Below are 25,996 nucleotides of genomic sequence, written 5' to 3'. Positions count from 1 at the left end.
GTAAGATAAAGTCAGCAGAGAATTTACGATAGCAACGGTAAAAATGTGCATAATGTATGAAAAAATAAATACAATAAGAAGATTGTGCTTACCTGACATACTCAAGTTTGTCCACAGATCTTCCATTTGGCAGCCATCAGGACTCCATCAACGTCAGCAGAAGAGGAGGAAGCAGGTAAGAGGGGAGAAGAAGGGCTAGCTATGAGGGGCACAGGGGAAAAGTGGGTGTTGGAGGCAAATGGTAGAAGAAAGTGCGGAGATAGATAAAACATAGGGTGGGCAAGGAAACACAAAAAGTTGCACAAAATTAAAGAAAGAAAGCTTTTTTTTTTACTGCGTTAAGTCATTTTAATGCTGTTTTTTATCATTTTCAAGTGGGTTACCATTACCCGCAATTCAATTCCATTTTTAACGCTACGTTTTTTTTCATGAAACGGTCCTCTTGCGCTCCAGTAGAAAGTCTATTGAAAGTATAGGGTGTGCAAGAGGCAGCCGCTTTAAAAGCTATTCAATTGTTTTTTAACGCGGCGAGAAAAACAGGAAAATATGCTGTTTTATCTCGCACCTCTTTGGGGTGTATTAAAAATAAAAAACCTCTGAAAAGTATTTGAAATCATGCGGAAAAAATGTTAAACTTATGTTTATCACTAATGCCTAACTTGTGTAAGTTGATTTTCTTGTGAAAAAATAATATGAAATAAAAAAAATCACTAATTTTTTTATGTATGTTTTTGGTACAAATATGAATGTAGTAATGTGTTTTGACATGGTATAGATGATTGTTTGGTAAAAAATAGTTCAGTTAAAAAATATGCTAAAGAAAGTACTGTAATGCAGTTATTATCAATGTGTAGTGCAATCTAATGTATGGAAATGTATGCAAAACCTTTTTTTTGTGTTATACATGACCACGTTAAAACTCCTCTTCACTCCCATAAAATCTCAAAAACAGAATTTTCAACGCGCGGGGGAAGCGTTCCCTCTTTTTCAATTGAATTGTACGATTTTTCCCGCTGCGCTAACTCAAAATGATCGCTATTGCCGTCAAAAACCTGGGGGAGATTTTTTTTTTTTTTTACGCGGCGGGGAAAAAAACCAACTTGCTAACAATTGAATACCCCCCAATGGATATCAGGCACAAATGGTGAAGTGAGCGTTTTTCACACTTGTGGTTTCCAATCTCAGGAATGCCCATGTTCTAATTCAGGCCCAGCTGTTGTGGGGCTACGGGTCCCAGAATGCTTTGCCAGTTATCAGGCATCTATCTGCTGGCGGGGCGTACTGGGGCTTGTCGTTTCACAACACCTGGAGAGCCACAGCCAGTCCTGTTCTAATTTATATAATGATTTTTATTGTATTTTTGTAATGTATTTCAATTGGTGAGCCCATTGGGCACTTCAAATATGGCTTTTGTAACATCCTCTCCATCTTACTTGATGAAGTGAATTCAATTTAGAGTAATTAGATGCTGTGCTTTAAAGTACATTTGAAAACGCCCGTATGACACCATCCTTAGTCTGACTTCAAATGCTCAGCAAGACCTTGAAATTTTTTCTCTTAGAAAGTAAATAGAATTTGTTCCATTGTACTCAGGACAGATCAAAATGACACAGGAACATATATTTCCATTATCCATTTACAAGGTCATGATAACATCATTCTAATGTGCTCATGGGAGCTGATCAAATAGGTCAAGGGCTCACTAGCTAAAGCAAACAGGGAAGGGGATAGAGGGCAGCCCTGTTGAGTACTCTGACCCAGACCAAATGGGGCTGTCGTGAATCCATTAACACTCAATCTTGCCGTTGGTGCAGAATAAAGCAGCCTAACAAGACTAATAAACCTTGGTCCTATGAAAAACCGCTCCAGCACATGCCAGAGATAGCCCCACTCAACCAAGTCAAAGGCCTTGACCGCATCCAAGGAAACGACCACTGCCCTCTCCTCAGCTGACCGGGTCCTCTGAGTCTGTGTTAATAGTCTTCTAACATTAGTAAGTGTAGATTTGCCAGGCATAAACACCATTTGATCTGGGTGGACAATCTTGTGAATGAACCCATTAAGCCGTATGGATAGAATGTTACCCAGAATCTTGGCATCTGTGGTAATCTGGTGCAAAATAGAAAGCAGGCCATGGGGTCAATGCAAAAACCACTAAAGTAGCACCAGAGCTGGAATAACTTTCTGGGGGGCAATTAAGACAAGAGGGTTATCATTTTAGACAAATACACAGGCAATAGTGTGTGCACTACTGTAAGGTGCATGTAGTTCTGCCTTCGTACGGTGTGAAGCAGAATATACGTCCCAACTGTCCTTGTAGTAGGACCAAATCCTGACTATACGAGACAGTCACCCAAATTTGGGACTGCCCCACCAGATTCAGAATAGTTGGCAGACTGCCCTGCTTTCTTCTACCTGTTCTAGTCAATCTCACTACCTGTGGCCAGGAATATATTAACAACATTATGGGCCCCCGGGCAAAGCAGTGCACTGTGGCCCCTACCTACATACTCGTACTGCGTTATTAAATCCTCAGTGAATTATGGGAAATAAATTGTCCAGAGGTTCATATAGAAAATGAGTTCCAGGATGGAACAGCTAATTATGCAATGTTTAATAAAGGATAAGGAAGAGGCTGTGCAATTTGTGCATGACTGGATGAATATGACTCATCATAATGATAAACAGTTTCCAAGTGCAGAGTCCTTTGATAAATAATATTTTGGATAATGTGCAAATAGAAATTTGAAAACAAAGTTACTTTTGAAGTATTGTTTGGCATTGCGGAAGGCTGAGGCTGAACACTGGAAGCCATTATAAACATTAAAAAAAAAAGAGTTTTTCGATCTAAATCTGCTCTAGGTGATTCTGAAACACTTAAGTCTGAAAAGACACAAAAGGGAACATCTCCTCCCCTATCCCAAACCCTCAAGCCTGCAACTCTGTATCCATTAGCAGAAATAAAACAGGTGGAGAAAGTACAGAAAGTGATTCAGATGATTTACTTACAGAAAATCAAATGGAATTAGCAATTCAGAGGATTTTTCAGATACAAGTCCTTGATTAGGGTGTGGCTATAATACCAGCAAAATCAGTTAAGGGGGGCAGTGGCTGCAATAGAGCAGGATGTTGTAGGGGATGTACAGTATGCCCCTTGTATATCAGAAACAGTTAAAATGCAAGACTATACACAAACAGTTCAATTGTATGATCTTATAACAGGGCAAACATATAGAAAAACAGATCAGACTTTTAAGAAGGCAAAAGGCAGGGCTTGCGAATGATAACTTGCCGTACGGGAATGATGCTGCCAATCAAACTAATAGTACTAATATCATTACGCAGCTGAAGGTATCTTTCCTCCCATGAGTGAATTTGTAGAAAGTTTTCATGATTAAGCTAAAGACTAGTAAATCTGTTAAGGATTATTGTGCAAAGGTTGTGATTAAAATGTCACATTAAACGGGTATATATGTGGATATAGAGCATAGGTAAATGGCTGTTGCCGTTTTGGTATAAAGGTTATTAGATGCAGTGAGAAGCAGGCTTAAAATTGCTACTGCAGAATGGAGAAACAAACTTTTGCATAAATTAAAATTTTGATTATTAATGATGATGTGAATAATGGCAAGCAAAGGGAAGATTTGAAGCATAAGTTATTAAATGTTCAATTAAACATTTTACAGCAACAAGCAATACCTAGGAATTGTAATACCAAGTTTGGTATTGAACATGTGAAACTGGCTGTTTGTATGTGGACAAGAAAGTCATCATTCTTATAATTATTTTTTTGGGGGGAGAGGCTATTAATATGGTGAGGCTTTTTACATAGTAACATAGTTGATGAGGTTGAAAAAAGACACCAGTCCATCAATTTTAACCTATTTTAGATCTCCTGCACTTATATTTGAAATTAATCCAGAGTAAGCAACCGCCAATCTGTTTCAATTGTGAAAATCCCCCCAGACCCAATATTGCAGTCTTATTTTTACCCTATATCCACTACTATCCTTCATTTTAATTAACGGTCGTATCCCTGGATACACTTTTCCGCTAAAAAATTGTCTAACCCTTTCTTAAACATATCTATTGAATCTGCCATCACAACCTTCCCTGGCAGTGAATTCCATATCTTGACTGTCCTTACTGTAAAAAACCCCTTCATTAGCTGGTTGTGAAATTTCCTCTCCTCTAACCTTAGGGGGTGACCGTGTGTCCTGTGTATAGTCCTTGGGGTAAAAATTCCCTTGAAAATTCTCTATATTGACCCTTAATGTATTTGTACATAGTAATCATATCTCCCCTTAGACGCCTCTTTTCTAAAGTAAACATGCCTAAACTGGCTAACCTTTCCTCATAACTTAAAGACTCCATAACCTTTATCAATTTTGTCGCCCTTATCTGAACCATTTCTAGTTACAAATTATCTTTTTTATAGAGTGGTGTCCAGAACTGTACTTCATATTCAATATGAGGTCTTACCAATGATTTATATAGTAGCAAAAATTACACTGTCTTCCCTTGCATCTATGCCCCTTTTTATGCATGCCAATACTTTATTTGCCCTTGCAGCTGCTGCTTGACATTGAGCATAATCTTACATTTATCTATGTTAAACCTCATATTTCATTTGGCCGCCCAATCCTCCAGTTTATTTAAGTCCCTCTGTAGAGAAGCTACATCTTGCTCTGATTTTATTACCTTACAGAGTTTAGTGTCATCTGCAAAAATAGAAACTTTACTCTCTAAGCCATCACCAAGGTCATTAATGAATATGTTAAAAAGGAGTGGCCTCAGCACGAAACCTTGAGGTACTTCACTTAAAACTTTTGACCAATTAGAAAATGTTCAATTTATCACAACTCTCTGTTCCCTATTCTCTAAACAGTTTTCGACTCAAGTACAAATGTTGATTCCTAGACCCAGTTCTCTTATTTTCCAAACCAACTTCTTGTGTGGGACTGTATCAAAGGCCTTTGCAAAATCTAAGTAGACCACATCAACTGTGCTGCCCTGGTCTAAATTCCCACTAACTTCCTCGTAGAAACTAATTAGATTAGTTTGACATGACCTATCCGTCACAATGTTGATCCGTCACATGTTGATTCCCACTAATAATCTTATTGCACGCCAAGTAATCCTGAATACTATCCCTTAATATACCTTCCAGTAGTTTCCCCACTATTGATGTCAGGCTTACAGGCAGTGTCGGATTGGGGCATGAAGGGCCCACCGGGGGCTGCAACGCCAGGGGCCCACCAGAAGGGGTGTGGCCAGCCATCAAAGAGGCAAGACCGTCAGACACTAGAGGGGATTGATCAGCCCACATATGCCAGAAGGAATGAAAGCTGCTGAATAGTATGCCTCATTATAGTGAAAAGCACCGCTATTTTGTTTTATGTTTAGCCCATAATAGCATACTACAGGGATTAATCTTGCCAAATATTGCTTTGCCCTCACATTTTAATGAACTGTAGCTTCACTTACATTAGGAATACATGTTTAGAACCAGATGCAATGTTGTTTTCTTGACTGGCTGAAATCAGTACAAAGTGTCTGCATTGGATCCTCTCTTATATTTGTTTTTTCTACTTCCTCTCTTATTTAATATATCCTGGGTGCCTGCTGGTGTCACAGGGAGGTTATTACAGGATACAAGTTCCATGCCACCAAATTCCAATCTCTGATTGTTATTTCTTTAACACCCCCTTATCCCTTTTTTTATTCCTAAGATCTGATCCCACCATATGGTGATTTCAAACGAAATAAAATGAGAGTGTATAGTGGGGAAGAACCGTTGTGTATTTTATAACCTGGGACTTTTTGGTGTTCAACCCGCAAATTGCACCCACAAGATAGCGATCCCAGTTACCCCCTTCCTTGTCATGACACTCATTAATGCTGTTTTAAAAACATCTGCATAGGTGTTGGTGCTCTTTGCTTGCTTTATGCACAACAGACTTTGACAAGCACCCAATCCATCTCTAACTAATGTTACCCTAAAAAGAAAAAATGAACCCCCTTTAATGTTGTGGCAGTGATAAAGCATTCAAATCCTGCATTTCAATCATAATGCAGCAACAACAATTATACACACTGATTTGAAAATCTAATTGGCAGCAGAGCAAAATGATTGCATTTTTTAGTCATTGTTTAAAGGTCTGTCTGTGCAACCATATAACATACCATAAGGGGTTAAAATTCACAGCCAACCATAAAACTTGCAACTGTTGCAGATGTCTTGTGTTAAAATTGTTCTGTGCTTTTCTTTCGGAAATTAATATACTCGATAATATCCAGGACAACTGTAATCAAGGGTTGTTATATTTATTATTATTAAGGAATGTTGCAGCTGTACATGCAGTATCATTCATGAATCCCAAGTCCTGTGAGCTAAAGCGTCATTTTGTTGGTCTGCAGTGCAGCTTAGGAATAGTGGAGATTCCACAGAAATGCAGCTATTGGAATTTTTTCTTAAATCTGCCCTTTGTTGGGTGGTCTTATCTACTGCTTTTGCTTGATACAGCAGTTAGGAAGAGTCTAGTACCTGAGAGACGCGTCAAAGTGCATGTCCGCTACCAGTCACGGACCCAGCGTGGGGCGTGGCTAACGGAAACATCGGGGGCGTGGCTAACGGACCCCGTGGGGGGCGTGGCCAACCAGCGTCGGGGCCTACTGGTGGATTGTCCGGCTCACCGGCAGGCCAGTCCGACACTGCTTACAGGTCTATAACTCCCTGGTTGTGATCTTGTCCCCTTTTTAATCAACGGCACCACATCTGCTATTCGCCAATCCCTTGGTACTGAGCCTGATGAGATTGAATCTCTGAAAATTAAGAATAGCTGTCTAGCTCTTTCTGAGTTTAGCTCCATAAGGACCTTTGGGTGTATGCCATCTGGACCTGGAGCTTTATTTATCTTAATATTCTTCAGTCGCCTTTGAACTTCTTCCTCTGACAACCAAGTATTAATCAATGGTATGGTTTCATTTCTATTTTTATGTTTTATTCCTACCATTTGTTCCTCTCTAGTAAATACTGAAGAAAAGAAAGTGTTTAATACCTCTGCTTTTTCCTTATTATCATTTATCAATTCACCCATCTCACTTCTTAGGGGTCCTATATTATCTTTTTTAATCATTTTGCCATTTATATACTAAAAAAAACTTTTAGGGGTTTGTCTTACTTTCTTTTGCAACTTGCTTTTCATTTTCTAATTTCCTTTTTGCATGTTTTATTATATTTCTTGTGCCTACGGAAGGACTCCTCTGACCCTTCAGACTTAAACAATTTAAATGCACGCTTCTTACTTTGCATTTCTTACTTTACCTTTTTATTTAGCCACATTGGTTTAGACTTTATTCTTTTACGTTTATTTCCCATAGGAATGAACTTATGCGTGTATGTTTCCAACAACATTTTAAAGAAAGACCACTTTTCTTCCATATTTTTTCCTTTAAAAACTTTGTCCCAGTCTATGCACTTTATAGACTCCTTTAGCATATCAAAATTTGCCTTTCTAAAGTTTAAAGTACTATTTGATCCCCTATACCGTTGCTTCTGGAAACTAATTTCAAATTAGACCATATTATGATCACAGTTTCTCAAGTGTTCCCTTACTTGAATATTTGATATTACGTTTACATTATTTGTTATTACTAGGTCCAGTATAGTCCAGTTCCTAGGTGGCTCCTCTACTAATTGGGACATATCATGGTCTTTTAGCGTGCTAAACCTATTTCCCCTAGCTGTACTGCAGGTCACAGTACTCCAATCAATATTCGGATAATTAAAATCCCCCATAATTAAAATGTGACCTAGCTGTGTGGCCTTTTCCATTTGCTGTAGAAGTTGGGCTTCCTCAATCATACTAATATCTGGCGATTTATAGCATATCCCTATCAGCATCTTCTCTGAACTTTTTCCTCCGCTGAATATTTCCACCCACAATGCCTCTATATTATCACCAATATTCTTGTAAATAACTTCCTGAATACTTGGTTTTAACTCTGACTTGATATAAAGACATACTCCTCCTCCCCTTTTATTTACCCTATCCCACCTAAAGAGAGAATAGCCTTCCAAGTTGACTGCCCAGTCATGTGTATCATCCCACCAGGTCTCTGTAATACCTATAATATCATACTGCTCATTCATTGCTACTAGTTCTAACTCCCCCATTTTACCTGTCAGACTTCTTGCATTTTCAAGCATACACTTAAGTATATTGCCTCTCTTAGGTATTTCTTTTTGCTTTAAAAGGGCTTCTCCTTATCGGCTATGCTTCCATTTCCCCCCTCTTCACCCCCTTGACTCTTGTTAAATTCCTCCTTACTACTATCAATGTCTATTCCATAAATACTTGCTTGCCCCTCCCCCCGAAGCCTAGTTTAAAATCTCCTCCAACCTTCTAACCATCCTCTTCCCTAGCACTGCAGCCCCCTCCTCATTCAGGTGCAATCCATCTCGACAATAAAGATGTCAACAGACCGAGAAATCAGCCCAGTGCTCTAAGAACCCAAAACCCTCCTTCCTACACCAATCTTTTAGCCACACATTAACCTCCCTAATCTCCCGCTGCCTCCCTGGACTAGCATGTGGCACAGGCAGTATTTCCCGAAAATAATACCTTGGATGTCCTTGCCTTAAGATTGTGACCTATGTCCCTGAAATCATTCTTTAGGACACTTCTTCCTCTAACTCGGTCATTGGTGCCAACATGCCCCAAAATCGCCGGGTCATTCCCAGCCCCTCCCAACAATCTGTCCACCCGACCTGCAATATGCAGAGCCTGAGCACCCGGGAGACACCATACTGTTCGGCATGCACGGTCCTGTTAACAGATTGCCCTATCTACCTTCCTTATAATTGAATCCTCTAGCATCACAATCTGCCTGGGTCCCTGAATAACTTTGGTCCCATCTATGCTGGAGAGACCGTTCCCCTGGTTGCGAAAGGCGTTGTCAGCTACAATTTTTTTTTCAAATCCTTACCCAACCCCAAACCTCTCAATCCTAGTACTATGCCTTTATGGCCTCATATTACAACCAGCAAGGAACAATGGCTTCTAAAAAATCATATGTGCAGATTTCTGGCCAGCAGCAGCAAAATATTTTTTATACTGATCTGATAATCATACTTATTTACTGCATTTAGACACTTCATAAACTGCAGATGTTTTTTGTCTAATTGTCCTGAGGTTTTTAGGGTAGGGTATGGTATCCTGATGCTTGGGATACCGTCAACCAGTATTCCTACAAAACAAAAAATGATTTGCTAAATAGCGATATGATGAAAATATACACTTACCTTGACAGCGACGGCGTGGATTTCCGGGTTGGGTATGTTTAAGCGATGCCGACATCGCCGACATAGTAAATACCTACAAAATAATGGAGAGTGTAATAAACCCGATAAATACAAAATTCAGACTTAACTTAAAAATTACAAAGTAGATCCCCACATATGCTCTACACGACTGCTATATTTATCGATTGAAGTAAATGCCGGGACTTGGTATTTACATCACCAATGTGCACAACAGTGACATTTCCGGAATTAAAGCGGCAATACCATCAGTTGCTGCATTCAGGATGTAATTAGAATCCACAATTATAATTTCCAATGTAACAACCCTATTCTTATCCCTATCTCTATCCCTAACCCTAACCTTTAAATTAGATGGTAAATGTGGCTAGCATTGCCGCTTTAATTCCAGAAATGTCACTGTCTCGCACATTATTAATGTAAAAACCAAGTCACAACATTTCCTTCAATCAAGAAATATAGCAGTCATGTAGAGCATATGTCAGGGATGTACTTTATCATTAAGTTAAGTCTGATTTTTTTATTTATTGGGTTTATTACATTCGTCATTATTTTTTAGGGATTTACTATGTCAGTGATCTGAGTGACGGGAATGTGACTACCACCAGGATTTCCGAGTACTCTGCTATGCGACGCGTGGTAATTCCGAAGATGCTCCATGCCGGCACTTGATTGTGACGTCAGGTAAGTATCGGAACCCTAATCTTAACAGTATAATTAATATACCTCTTTAAATGTGTTACCACGTGGAATTACCACGCGTCGCAAAGCAGAGTCTTCGGAAATCCATGTTGTCACTGTGAAGGTAAGAGTATATTGTCAATTTTTTTTTGTAATAATAGTGGTTGTCGGTATCCCGTGCTGCAATATTTATTTTTTTATTTATTTTCATTTTATAAAACATGTGAGGAAACGGGGTACTACTGGACTGAGAACTATGTAATCATCACCCGTTTCTCACGGTTTATTGTACTTTTTAATCCTTGGCCCAGTCTAAGTATATACACCAGAGCATTGGTGTATTATGTGTATTATTATTTCATGTTATTAGACACATTTTGCCCATACTATTACCTGTGATATTGTATGTAGTATAAATAGAAACAATATTGCCATACTGTGTGAAAATATCAGAACAACAGCAGTCATTTTGCTTGTGGTAGCTAATGTAATTACCATTTGTCTCAAATGTGTATTGTATGGGGTGCAGCTGAGAGGAGGTTTGTTATCAGAACAATGTCTGAGTTAACTAGCTGGCAGCCCATGTTAATTAGCTAGGTCAACAGATAACCTGAGAGGTAATGAGGTTAGAACTTCTACTCATATGCAATGTGCCTCCACAGTAATATATTGGTTGAAATAGCATGGGGAAATGTATCAATATGTGTCAATATAAATGTAATTGTATCAAAAGGTATCACAGACTTATATTGTGTAACCCTGCTGATATCATGTGTCAAAAGTCTTATTGTTCCATGTAAGCGTGCAGTGTCATTCCTTGATGTACTATTGTAACCCCATGTGTAGTGTATCCAGCCAAAACAGCTAATTGGGTCAAGCCATTCTATGGTCTAATCAAGGTAACAGGGACAGTATGTCTAGCAGCTAAATTGTTGACTGGGAGGCCCCTTCTGTAAAGGGGAGGTTGGAGACATTTGACCCTATTTCCTGGGTAGAGAGAAAATAATATAGGGCGAGGAGAATGCCAGGGGGGATGCTAGTTTTGAGGATCCTGGTGTAGAAGACATCAGTGAAAAGGACTCTGGGCCAGGAACTGTGGTGCCGCTGGAGGGAACCCTACCAGGACAGGGTTGGTGTGAGCTAGTAACCCAGGCTAGGAGACACCATAACTGTTTTGCTAAACGGTAGTGGTAATATTGCGGGAGGATAAGACCCTGAAAGGGACAGAGATTATGACTTTGGAGTGCTGACTGCAGGAGGCTGCTGGAGGATACGTGCTACCATTTACCCTGTAACTTGTGAACGTCTTGTGGTGTTGTGCTGTCGTAATAAAGTCTTATTTTGGATATATCTTGGTCTACCCGAGTGAGTTGAATCCCACAGAGGGTAACTTCCATCCCAGCTAAGGGTGGTATCCTCACATTTGGTGGCAAGCAGTGGGATCACTCGGCCCGGTGTTGCAAGAACCGGGAAGGCTGCAAGGGACGCAAGCGGTTGCAGTCCAAGGGCCTTGTAGGTACAGCACAGCACGGGCTACACAGCACCCAAAGGAAGCCTATCAGAGGAGTTGCAAGAAACGTGAGACATGATCAAGTATAACTCCCTAAAACTGGATGAACTCCGGGGATTATGCCAGACAAGGGAAATTGCTACTACCCAGGATGACTTCAGGCCACAACTAGTGGAAAAACTATGCAAATGGGACCTGTGCCTACTCGATAATGCGGGCAGGATGAAAATAGCAGAGGTCCCAGCAGTGGAAGGCACCCAAGTTGGGACTTATGTTGCAGAAATCCTGAAAGCCAAGGAGTTGTATGAGGACCAGGAGCAGCCAGTAAGGATTCAGGAGATTGCAGCTACAATACAAACATCCCCCACCCCAGGCCAGTCAGCAGTGCACAGTGGAAGCTATGACTATGGTCAGCTTCGTCAAGAGCTGCAGCACGTCCTCAGTCAGTGGATCCGGAGAAAAGGACTTGAGCTGGTAAAAGCAGGGCTGACTGAGATATTTCCCAGCCTTCAGGATTGGGTGGCAAAGTGTAACCCACAGTCCTGGGATAAAGCAGAAAAGGGGCAGAGTGAAGGCCAAAGGCGACCCAGCAGTCAAGGACAAGCAATACCACACTTGGGACAAGTCGGGAAGTGGTGCCTTCGATGTGAATACTGGGGACATCTTCAACAGCAGTGTCCCAGGAAAGGAGGTCAATTAGACCAATTCCCTCCCACGGGGGTTGTTGGCAGGAGCCACCCCCGGAAAAACAAACACTACCACCCTGATGCGCCAGAGGCGAGGGGGGTAAAGGCCACTTGCAATGCTGTGGCTGACATGAGGCAAACAACAGGAGGACGCCTTTACAGGCACTTGAAACCTGTATGGGTGGATGGCAGAAAAGCCCAAGGATTTAGAGACTGTGGGGCAGCCATCACCCTGGTACGCCCCGAGTTGGTGGATTCCAGAAGAATTATCCCCAACAAGTACTTTAAAATTAGGATGGAGGATGGACGATGGGCAGAGATTCCAACAGCCCAAGTCCAGTTGCATTGGGGCCATTGTAACAACCTGGTAGAAGTTGGAGTTATGGCAGGAATGTCCAATGAGGTGATTTTGGGCAATGATTTGGGGCAAGACCTCAGGAATTATTTTGTTGAAAAAGCCCATAGAAAGGTGAGCCCCAGGCAGAGGAAGAACAACCACTTCTACACGCCAGTAACTAACGGGTATCAGCAACCTTTCTTTACCATCTCCGGGCCTCTGAGGGTGAGTAGCCAAGACCATCCTGAGGGGGGGTTAGTCTTGGGGGAGGAGGATAAATCTAGACTGCAAGAAGCCCAGCTACTAGATCCAGATCTAGAAGGGATGCGGGCACTAGCAGATATGTCGTATAAGACTGGGGTGGTAGAGGATTGTGCTTGGTTGGATGGGTTACTGTATACGGTGTCCAGCCCAAATCATAAGTACAGGTTGGTAGTCCCACCCGAATATCGGGATCGGTTTATAGCTCAGGCCCATGGGGAAGGGGGTACCGATCACAGAGGAAAAAGGAGAACACGAGCCAGGCTCAGACAGCAGTTCATGTGGTTAGGTTTAGCGAGGGATGTAGACCGCTACATAGCCAACTGTGCAGACTGCAAGAATATGTTAGGGCATGGCTGCAACAGTGACATTCGGACACAGGAGGGGAAAAGGCAGCATAAAAAGCAGGACATTGATGACTGCGTGATGTTACTCTCAGTAGTCCCTGCAGGAGATAGTGTGCAGCAGGATTCCTGCAAGAACCCTGTGCATAAGCGGGTGCAGACTGGGGAAATGAGTAATCCCAGTGCAGAAGGGAACTGGGAAAGGGGGAGGCGTAGCCAGACAGGACCCCAGACAACCAGGGAAAGGCAGTCGGTAAGGCTCTTAGACAGCAGGGCTCAGAGTAGCTACTGGAGCAGGAGACCGAGACTTCCCGCAGAGGTTCTGGGAATTGATAGGTGCTGGCGGCTACAAGAATATAACAAGGTGCAGCAAGTGAACGCTGGTGGCTGCGCACAGCCCAGCAGGAAATTGGTTCATCTCGTGGGAAACCACATAAAACCTGCAGTAGTGTCTGCAGAAGAGACTGGGGCTCAAGTTTAAAAAGTAGGGGAGGAATGTGAGGAAACGGAGTACTACTGGACTGAGAACTATGTAATCATCACCCGTTTCTCACGGTTTATTGTACTTTTTAATCCTTGGCCCAGTCTAAGTATATACACCAGAGCATTGGTGTATTATGTGTATTATTATTTCATGTTATTAGACACATTTTGCCCATACTATTACCTGTGATATTGTATGTAGTATAAATAGAAACAATATTGCCATACTGTGTGAAAATATCAGAACAACAGCAGTCATTTTGCTTGTGGTAGCTAATGTAATTACCATTTGTCTCAAATGTGTATTGTATGGGGTGCAGCTGAGAGGAGGTTTGTTATCAGAACAATGTCTGAGTTAACTAGCTGGCAGCCCATGTTAATTAGCTAGGTCAACAGATAACCTGAGAGGTAATGAGGTTAGAACTTCTACTCATATGCAATGTGCCTCCACAGTAATATATTGGTTGAAATAGCATGGGGAAATGTATCAATATGTGTCAATATAAATGTAATTGTATCAAAAGGTATCACAGACTTATATTGTGTAACCCTGCTGATATCATGTGTCAAAAGTCTTATTGTTCCATGTAAGCGTGCAGTGTCATTCCTTGATGTACTATTGTAACCCCATGTGTAGTGTATCCAGCCAAAACAGCTAATTGAGTCAAGCCATTCTATTGTCTAATCAAGGTAACAGGGACAGTATGTCTAGCAGCTAAATTGTTGACTGGGAGGCCCCTTCTGTAAAGGGGAGGTTGGAGACATTTGACCCTATTTCCTGGGTAGAGAGAAAATAATATAGGGCGAGGAGAATGCCAGGGGGGATGCTAGTTTTGAGGATCCTGGTGTAGAAGACATCAGTGAAAAGGACTCTGGGCCAGGAACTGTGGTGCCGCTGGAGGGAACCCTACCAGGACAGGGTTGGTGTGAGCTAGTAACCCAGGCTAGGAGACACCATAACTGTTTTGCTAAACGGTAGTGGTAATATTGCGGGAGGATAAGACCCTGAAAGGGACAGAGATTATGACTTTGGAGTGCTGACTGCAGGAGGCTGCTGGAGGATACGTGCTACCATTTACCCTGTAACTTGTGAACGTCTTGTGGTGTTGTGCTGTCGTAATAAAGTCTTATTTTGGATATATCTTGGTCTACCCGAGTGAGTTGAATCCCACAGAGGGTAACTTCCATCCCAGCTAAGGGTGGTATCCTCACAAAACACAAATGGAATACTAGGATTTACCAGGAGCTTTTGTAAATCCTTGTCCTATTGTATGGGGTACTGTCTCAGGCAGCTAGCTCTGGAGAACCTTTTACTCGCCACCAAGGCTTAGCGTACTAGTTATTAGAGATGCTCAGGCTTGGTTCCCCGAGAACCGAACACACCTGAACTAAGCAGATCCGAGTACCGAGCGAGCCGACTTGGTACTTCCTAGTGAAGTGGGCAGAATTAAGTCCCAAACGCCGCGATTCCCGGTGAATCGTGGCGTTTAGCCCCGCCCCTGCTGTCAAATGACGCGGTTTGCCTCATTACGTCATGGGGCGGGTCCAAAATTACGCCATTTTGGAGCCCCGCCCCCCGTTACGGCTCCCGGATTTGACCAACAGAAAGTTGGTAAGTATGAATAATTAGCCTCTTAGTGAAGCAGATGATACACAGAGTAGCCTGACTCTGAAAAATGTGACCTACTTGGGTACATGCTGCTGCTGTTCCTGCTGGTGAAGGTGAATCACCAACCCAGTGGGCTGTCACAGTCATATAATCTTTAGTTTGCCCAGTTCTGCTTGTCCACATATCTGTGGTTAAGTGTACAGTGGGTAGAATGGCATTTTGTAGCCCAATAATTGCATTTTTACAAACCTTCTGGTAGCGTTGAGGAATAGCTCTTCTAGTAAAATGGTGTCATGATGGAATTTGGTAATGGGGACACAAGACTTCAAGTAATTGTCTAACACTAGCTGCACTAATAGTGGATATTGGACACAGATCTAATACTAGCATAGTTGCCATGGCGTTTGTGATTCGCTTTGAGACTGGGTGACAGCTTTCATACTTGCTAAGGTTTGTCTGCTTCTGGGTTGAAGATCCACTCCCAGCAGCAGGAGCAGCAGCAGTGGGCCTAACGCTCAAGGATTTTTCTGAGGAGTCCTGGATAGGGGAGCAGTAATCTCGCATTAGCAACTTGGATGCAGGACTAACTCTGATCACTTGTGAGGATATTGATGATGAAGGTGTTGGGGGTGTAGATTGCAGGTCCTGGGATCTAGATGAGAGAAGGGAGGTAGCTGATGCTGAACTGCTTGTTGTTATTTTTTTTAGCATAAGTTTCTGATTTTCCAAAGAGCTTTCCATGAACCTGCTTCAAATGGTGTAACATGGATGAGGATCCTAGATGGTTAAGGTCCCTACCTCTACTCACTGCGGCTTAGCAATGCTACAAATGGCTAGACAACTGTTGTCAGAACATGGGTAAAAATAATTCCACACATAAGAGGTGGATATTTTGGTCTTATGCATAGGCATGACAATGGCCTCCTTATCACTGGCAAGAAATGCTGCAGTCTTTGTTTGAAAGTGTATGAAAATAATATTATGACCGGTAAGGTGGTCAAAATTGACTGCAAATGACTTGAAATTAGTGTTATTGAGGTTAATAATAATGTAGGAACAAAAAACTAGCAAAATTATGTGATTTTAGCATATTTTAGCTATTTTTCTAAAAAATTCATGTCCAAAACCAAAACACACGAGGGTGGTTTTTCCAAAACCAAAACACGAAGTTAATCCAGATCCAAAACCAAACCAGAACACGAGGGTCAGTGAACATCTCTACTAGTTATTAGGACTGTTTCTATCCACTTACTTGCTTACTTCAGTACAGTAAGATCCAATACTATCTTTCCTGTAGCTGCTCTGCTCCTTTCCCCACATGGTATTCTTGTTTGGACAGTCATTAAATACATGTTTTTACTTTCTGGATAGCTGTTAGAGTTATAACCTACATTCCTAACTCCCAGTTTAGTGAAAAGTCAAGCTGACAGCACCTGGATTGGTTGTACCTCAGAACACTCACGGCTACTCACAAACTGTGAGCAGCCGTGAGTCTCCTGAGGGAGTCACAGTAAGTTCTCCGACATCTCTCTGCCACATGCTGGATTCTGGAGACTGCCTCTCAGAACTCTCCCTCTGGCATGTGGAAGCATCACTCAGTAATGATGAGTCCTGGAGTCTCGCTCTCTGTTTTCATGCAATGGGAAGGGGGAGGAGCAATGGGTTATGGGAGCCAGCTGGCCTTCAGGAAATAAACCGGAACACCCCCCTGCTCTGACTGGCTGTGGACCCTGTCTATCAGCCTAAGAATTCTGCACCAGGCAGGGAGCATCTCCCCATCCAAATAAGGACCCAAACACCCCTCCCACATGCCAGGCTTGGAATATAAATTCTAAAATAAATGAAAAGAAAAAACAGAAATAGATGATGGGGGCCACCACATACAGTCATTTACACTATGTAACTGTCTACGGCATCCCGCAGTGCATCTAGTGCCCAGTGCATATGCTCCAGCTGCCCCACCGGACACACCCAAATAACCTTATGTTACTTTCCTGGGGAAACAGAGTACTGGTGAGCCAGCTTGCTTCAAGAGAAAAGGGATGTTACAGTTGAAGACCACAGTTCACAAGTTATTTTCTGAACACATCAATCTTTACATTAGGCGTTTTCGTTTTAATGAGTGAAGAATTAAATCTGAATGAAAAACTATGTTAAGTAGGTCATTTTGCCTATTGTGAACATTCAAATGACAGCATGCATATTGTCTATTTACTATCATCTCTATCAGCTATTAATAGCTAATAATGGCTAATGCAGTACTAATGAGCTTGCAACTGAAATTCAGAGAGAAAGTCATTTCAAGTATCAAAAGAATGTGCTTGGACAGTGCTGCATATATCCTTAAGTAGAATACTATCAAACGTTATATATGTTGATTGGATACCAAAGTAAAAGTTTTCACTTTTTCTCACTTTATCCAATTTATCTGATAGTCCAAAAGTAGCTGTTTGTAAACATTGTACATATTGTACAAGAATATGAATATATATATAGATATATAAAAATCAAGTTTCAAAATAACAGTGATTTTAACTGTCACACTAAAATAGTGGGTTCTGGTGTGCTGGTGGTACAGTTTACTGTATCAACAGATCTTTTTAATGCCCCTAATTTCCATTTTATGTCAGATAAATAGCAGTGATACATTCCAATTAACTGCTGCTTTTTAGTTTAGTTTTTTTTATTAACATGCTGTGTGATTGCTGTAGTCTATTAACATGAAAAGCCTTTTATATTTTGTCGTTCCAATAGAGGGCAAATCATTGCCAAGAACAAGAAAGGACAGTCATTTGTTAGACAGAAATATTTTTTATACCAATAATTAGATGGAGCACAATCCACTAAAGACCAACAGATACTGGCATCAGAAAATTAGACATTACATATGAACAATATTTTTTTTTTTGTTTTTTTATTTTAATGTTTATTAAATTGCAAACTCATAAGGGGACATTTTCATGTACAGATCTACCAACTTGTTTTAGATTAACCTGAATATTTTTCTAATTTTCGCATTACACTAATAGTTTTTTCATCTGCAGACTTCTGATATATTGACATGTGTTGATAGAACTAGTGATCTGGTCATTCTTAGCTTCTCAAAATAGCCAGTCACATATCTAACTTCACCACATTTGTAGTCACACTTAAGAGGACCACTACACCTCAAAATTGAAATTTTCAAATGTAAAACACACGATTTAGTGTTACCCTGACACTGCAGCAGTTATAAATTAAAGTATCACCGTGGTAGGGCTGGCAAATTTCACCGCGGGTTGCAAGACTTGACTCCGCAGCCTATTTTTAAAGCAAAAATATGCAGCTGGCCCAGTGACCCAGACCAAGGTAGTCCATTATGGGACCCCGCTCCACAGCCCAGCCTGCCACTGAGTACTACAGATAGCTGAAGCTTGTCCCTCAAGCTTAGTGTCCATATTTGATCTGATGCAGATCAAAAAGGTGATGTTGCCGTCATATGATTTGCTCGGGACATAGTTAGACAAATATTTACACTTGTGGCATTGAGACAGCATTGTAAATATTAACAATAACAAATTGCAAATCATCTTATCAAATTTGGGATATGACTTTTCAGTTATTTTTTGTGTGTGTGGAGCATCCATTCAAATATGGTATTTATAGACTAAGAAAACATCAGTGCAGGAATAGGGTTTTGAAGAATAGCAAACAGATCAGTAGAAGTGAGGAAGAAATCTCTCCAGCCAACCTGGTTTTTCAGGCTGGTAGTCTGTGGCCATGTGCAGAAGCGCAGCAGCTAATGCATGCAGGGTCCACAAAGGCAATCTCATCACCCAGTAGGTCATCTTTGGTGCTGGGGTACAGCTTGTGAGATAACACCCAAAACGTAATTTTAAGTTTTGGGTGGTATTATTGTTTAACCCCTTTGTCGCTGAGGCTTTTCTCACCTCTGTGCTGAACACTTTGGGCTCATTGCATATTTATTTAAAGCCTGCTGATCAAAAACAGACAAAAGGCAATAAATAAACAAGAGTACCCCCAGTATCTAAGTGTCAGAGATAGGAAGATAGAGGCTCCTCCAGCAGTATCAGAAAACCCACAGGTCATGGGAAGTGATTGGTGGGTTTTCTTAATCTTTTAAATGCAGAGGATGAGTGGAGCTCACCCTTAGCACTTTAGGGGTTTATGTAGAGAATGAGTCCCACTTGTCTATCTCTCAAGTTGTTAAATTTGTGATGGACTTGATTTAATTTCTGCCAACCCACCCATTAATAATACAAAGAGATTTCATCCAAAATATAAAAACAATTTCTGGCCTGAGTGATTGCACATATCAATTTTACAAGTTTGATGCAGCACATTACTCCATTTGGGCTTCCTGTGTCTTAGCAATTTCATCATCCCTCTTGTTGATACTAACTTATAAATGCCTACATGAATGTGAACAGTTCCGCCACTCTCCTTCTTGAAGACATATACTGTGTATTTTTTCCTATTACCAAGAGCTTACATTTTTTTTTATCATTATGTATTTTATGTAATATGTAGAATTCTGGGGACAGCAGATACGAGGTTCTCAATTTGCCTCCTAGACACCAAATTCACTATATAAAGGTCAGAAGGAGCTTGCCAGTGACTCCCTCTCTCAGTCACTGGATAGTTCCTCTTACAGTGACTACGAAAATAAGATAGGCGAGACCTGTGAATAGCGACAGTGAAGGTGAGAGGGGTGCTCAGACAGTTGATAAAAGTTCCCCTGGGTGCAGATGGTCTTTACAATCTTCTTCTTGGGCTTCAGAAGATTGCTAATTTTATAGGCTGGTGATTCTGATAGGAGGTTGATTGAATATAGGCAATTAAGGATGAGGATCGAACACCCTTAGAGTTTGTGTGAAGGTATAGCATAGATCTTAGATAAAAAAAATTAGCCCGCACTGCCACACTTGTATTTGGTAGTGTACCAGTTGCAAGACAATATTTTGTCCTATATGAATATAAAAAAACACAATTGACAGTGCTTATCCTTACCAACGTAGCGCTCACCTGCTCGCTGAATTAGGAGGTGTCACTCATTTGTTCTTTTCATATGTATATAGTTTAGTTTGCGTATATTTTGGAGGTTTCTCCCTGTATGTGGTGCCACAATTTCCTTGCCTCACCTGTGTACCAACCCCTCCTCTTTCACCTTATCCTTATAGTCTAGTTGTTTTATTCACTTTTTTTGAGAGAAGGATTTTAATGAATGTTTCAAGCTTTAAAACATCTTGTAACAATTTAAAGTTATATCATTTTTGGTCATGGTATATGTTGTTCTAAGCCTGTAAACCTTTAATAACCCCCTCCCATAAAAGTTATTGCACTTTATATTTTTATAGAAATTGCAGTTACCTTGTATGTACATTATTACAGATAGCCAACAAATTGAGAGCTTCAGGGATGACAGAGCACCACACAATTGCCTGGCACCTTGCAGAAAGTCTTCACTGTTTGCTGAAGCAGTGATGATAATTTGCACATTACAGAGAATCGTGTAATAAGACTTCTTGTGAAGTCTGTTACCAAGGAACGACGGAGAGATGAAATGTTAATACGAGAACTAACTGAACACCACAAGATGCTGTAAATGTCACGAAATGAGTCGAAAGAGATAATTTGTTTTATAGTGAAGTGTATAAAATAATTGTATTAGAGGCCTACCTATTGACTATTTTTACATAGACTATAGGAGAAAGGAACATGTTTGAATTAATACATTTTAAAAGCTCAAAGTTATCTTTAGACCAGCCTATTGAGGGCCAAAATAAACAAGCCTTGATCTTGATAACTGTGATTAAGTCAGAAAACATGCATGCTAAAAGGGAGGTTATGAGTGAGAGGAACAGGGATTCATATATCTTGACTAAGTAAATTAATTATGGAAAACATTTTTCTGGGAATAAACAACACAACCACTCAAATGATAGAATTTTCAAGAGTTTTCTGGAACAAGTGGATGCTTGGTCCTGAGATAAAGTACAATAGGAGGAAAGTGATGAAATTAGTGATTACAAGAGGGGTCGAGTTTCCCCCTGGGTAAGAAGCAGCGGTTGTTATCAAGCACACTGACTGGACACCTGGTACAGAGCAATGTAGTAGTAGGTTTGTGAATATCTACCTTGGGATCTGTCTTAAGGTCCAGAAGGTATAAATTAATAGATTAAAATGTCCATGTTCAACTGCATAGAGTTTATTGGATTGAATATAACAATTTTGGTGAGGGTATAGCTTGAGGTTGAAAGCAGCAAGGTTTACTTAATATTTGGCAGGAAAGCTGAGACAATCATGACAATATGTAATAGGCCAATACTATCTATAGGGAGGAGAGTACAAGCAGGTCAACTGGAAAATTTGAAGAAACTTTTACAAGCATTGTAAGTGATGAAGAGTATATAAATAATCTATTATTTTATATATGAACATAACATATAACAGATTCAGCCACAATTGAATAAGCACACTAGCTTTACACAAAACCTTCCTTCCTCCCACTGGGAAAACATGGCTTGTAAATACTTGTAAAACCAGTATTCATTTGGTCAGTAATTAGCATATGAAAGACTGAAGCCTGATTCCTGTGGAAGGTAGTCTCCGCCCACAAGAGGGGGTTTACACATTTACACAAAGAAGAAGGCTCTCTTCAGGCTTTGTCTCCAGACTGATGAGACATGCTGCCATTTCTCCTAGGTGGACATCCAGGGAAGTGAGTTAACTCATGGTCTACACAGGCCCTGGCTAGTAGGAATGATAGAGTTAGTGAATGGAATGAATGAAAGGTGTGTGAATCTGGATACATAAAAGTTATAAATGTTGTAATGTATTGTTAAATGGAAGATGGTCAAATCTGGACGCATATGTGGTAGAGTACATGAGAATGAATGATCATTTGGTGTTAGTAATATGGAAGTTTATTTGAAGGTACAGTTGGTAAATGTGATTGGAATAGGCTGAGTTTAGTGCAATAGTTATTTCGAGATTGTGTTTTAAAAGTTAGATCTCAGTTTGGTATGGATAATGTCAACTACATGCCTTGTAGTAATGTTGCAATGCTGTGTAGATATAACATAGGTAAAGGTATGGTGTTAGTCTGATTTGTATGTGATTGTGTAGTCTAATAGGAGCTGGGCCCTGTTGCCATGAAAGACTTCAGTGGCAGTAATCTAATAAGAGCTGGGCCCTGTTGCTATGAAAGACTGCATTGGCAGTAAATTAGACCATTGAGAGCATATGTTTTGAGATGGCTGACACTGTGTTTGACTCCTGTAGTGCTGTACAATTCTTGGAATTCCTGTTGTGTTTGGGATAGATTGTTGGTTTAAATGGAAGCATTTGTGGCAAAGGTTATTCATGGAAGGCTAATGGAGATTGCAAATGTTGTGAGAGATAAATGTGACCGAGTATGTGAGAATATTTGGAAGGCTAACATGTGTGCATGATTGTCTGTGTGTCCCTCCCTCTCCCATAGGTCTCCTCCCCCTCTACATACATACATACACACACACACACACACACACACACACATTTAGACAATAGTTAGTCAAAACACACACACAATGACTTGTATATTTATCGAATAACAATTAATGTGATATAATGCACCAAAATCTATACTTTGTGTGTAATATTGTTACGCTGTTTACTGTTTTATAATATATACATAAGTTGACAATTAGAATGTTAATAATACAACACGTTTTAAATGAAACTATATTTTGTGCCTAGTCTTTCTTGAATATATGAACATAAGCTATTATATGAATATTGATCCTGTGGATTTAAGGGAATATAAGAATTATATTTTTTAGGTTAATTTAGAAGTACCTTTGAGAGGAGTGGGTTGACGGTAATAGTCATATATAACAGTATTAAATGGTCATCCATACATTTGCCAGATTATTAAGGAGATTAAAACCCCATAATCAACACAGAAAATCCTTTTACAGAAAGTCTATTGTTATAGTAACTGTAAAGTCATGCTTGATTAAGGAAATATCCAGAAATTAAAATTAGGAAATGTTTTTTAGGTATGTGCTTTCTTAAAATTGGATGTGGAACGATTCTAAGAAAATATATGGAACTTAAAGGAGCAATGATTATGATAGACAAGGTATTGGAGACTGCTTACTTAGGAAGAATGAGAACTCAGGAATGGAAGAATCCTAACCTAATGAATGAGATGCTCTGTAAGATCTGTAAGACTGAAGAAACACTCAATGAGACACTAGGATGAGTGGGGTCAGATGCATTACAACTACACAGTACTTTTCTGATACCACTAAGTAGGCTGGGGTAAGAAGGGCAAAAGAACAGAATTGACGTAAAATTATATAATTGGAGGAAAATAAATAGAATATAAATTTAAAATGACAATCTATAATGACAGGTGAAAAAAAATGGGTTGGAAGATAAAAACAGATGCTATCAAGAATTGTATCAAGCATTGCCTAATAAGTTCCCACATGAGAGACTGACACTTGTGACTGTAGCAGATAAAATTCTTTACAATGTGGACATGGTTAAGGAAGGGTCTCAGTGGTGGCACTTTAGGAAGTAACATAGGCAGGAAAAACACATGCTTATTGAAGTTGATCCAATTTAATGAATGTTGTGACAGACTACAATGAATTGAATTTAAATCTGAATGGATTATAGAACATGAGAAATGATAAGGCAATAACTGTTCAAATTGATTGACAGATTAAATAAAGAGGGTGCTTGAACTGAACAACGTGAGAATTACATCAGCTATAGTTAAGATTAGAGATGACCCCCGTGTTTTGGTTTTTGGTTTTGGTTTTGGATCTGGATTACCGTCGTGTTTTGGTTTTGGTTTTGGTTTTGCCAAACCGCCATTGCGTGTTTTGGTTTTAGTTTTGCTTGTGTTTGGTTTTGTTTTGCTATTTTGTTGAAAAATCAATGTTTTTGAGCATAAACTAACCAAATTTAGTGCTCCACCTGTTTCTTGGATAAGTAAGGTAATTCTAAACTAATAAATTAGGAAGAAAACAGTTTAATCCCTGGTAGGCCGTCCCTAATTCTGCACACGAACCTGATTGTCTTCCTCTCCATCTTAGCCTATTGGCAATGCAACCATCGTCTTTGGGTCTATATTGTACCCTACACTTCTAGTTAAATATCTAAAGAAATGGACAAAGGCAGTTTGGTATCTGTCTGCATCAGCCCCCCATCCACTTGTAGTAAAATAGAAAAAAAGCAGCCTGCATAGACTGTAGAACTAGAATATAAAAATAAATGGACAAAGGCAGTTTGGTATCTGTCTGCATCAGCCCCCCCATCCACTTGTAGTAAAATAGAAAAAAAGCAGCCTGCATAGACTGTAGAACTAGAATATAAAAAGAAATGGACAAAGGCAGTTTGGTATCTATCTGCATCAGCCTCCCCCCATCCACTTGTAGTAAAATAGAAATAAAAGCAGCCTGCATAGACTGTAGAACTAGAATATACAAAGAAATGGACAAAGGCAGTTTGGTATCTGTCTGCATCAGATCCCCTCTCCACAAGGAGTAAAATAGAAAACTATTCAGCTGTTATATAATCTAGAATATAAATAGAAATTGAGAAAGGCAATTTGGTATCTGTCTGCATCATAATTATCAACATCATCATTAGCGCCCTCGTCGCCTACACAAATCTCCCCCATATCATCTTCTAATTCCAAAGTGGCATCCTCAATTTGTGTATCACCGGCTATTGGTGTCATTTCTGATTCAGAGCAAACATTATCCTCTAATGCCTTACTGTTATCTTGCAGCTTGGCTTTGATGCGTAAGAGTAGTTGTGCACCACTTGTAGGCTCGGTAACATTTTTGGATCTGCCACTAATAGAGAAAGGCGAAAGCCTCATTCTCTCTTTGCCACTGCGTGTGTAGAATGGCATGTTTGGAATTTCTTTTTTATCGGCACTTAACTTTTCCTCAGTTACACTTCTTTTTCGCTTCAACACGGTAATTTTTTTTTTTGGTGTTTTTTTTTTTGCCTGATTTCAAAAGACGGTGTAGTTTGACATCACCTTTCCCAGATGACGTACTGGGAACACTACCATCAGGACTGGTAACAGAACCTGGTTGCTCATTTTGCTCATATGTGGACTGCTTTGAATCCATTCTGAGCCCAAAGCACTTGTAGTGCTACAAATTGTTTTTGACACTGCTGCAAAATAGGACTTTTTGGACAGCCAGATAAATTTCTACAAAAGAATGGGGGACACCCCAAAAACAAATGGGAGTGCTAAATATATTTTTTTGACACTGCTGCAAAATAGGACTTTTTGGACAGCCAGATAAATTTCTGCAAAAAAATGGGGGACACCCCAAAAACAAATGGGAGTGCTAAATATATTTTTTGGGTACTGCTGCAAAATAGGAATTTTTTGACAGCCAGATAAATTTCTGCAAAAGAATGGGGGACACCCCAAAAGCAAATGGGAGTGCTAAATATATTATTTTGACACTTCTGCAAAATAGGACTTTTTGTACAGCCAGATAAATTTCTGCAAAAGAATGGGGGACACCCCAAAAACAAATTGGAGTACTTAATATATTATTTTGAAACTGCTGCAAAATAGGACTTTTTGGTCAGCCAGATAAATTACTGCAAAAAAATGGGGGACACCCCAATAGCACTTGGAGTGCCAGAAACTGAACAAAAAACTCTCCTCTCTTCTCCTCTTACTGCTGTAACAACTGATTACAATGGTATTGAATACAATCAATCACTGTCCC

Source organism: Mixophyes fleayi, chromosome 6 (genome assembly GCF_038048845.1).
Source record: "Mixophyes fleayi isolate aMixFle1 chromosome 6, aMixFle1.hap1, whole genome shotgun sequence".
NCBI lineage: Eukaryota > Metazoa > Chordata > Amphibia > Anura > Limnodynastidae > Mixophyes > Mixophyes fleayi.
This window is presented reverse-complemented; position numbering follows the sequence as displayed.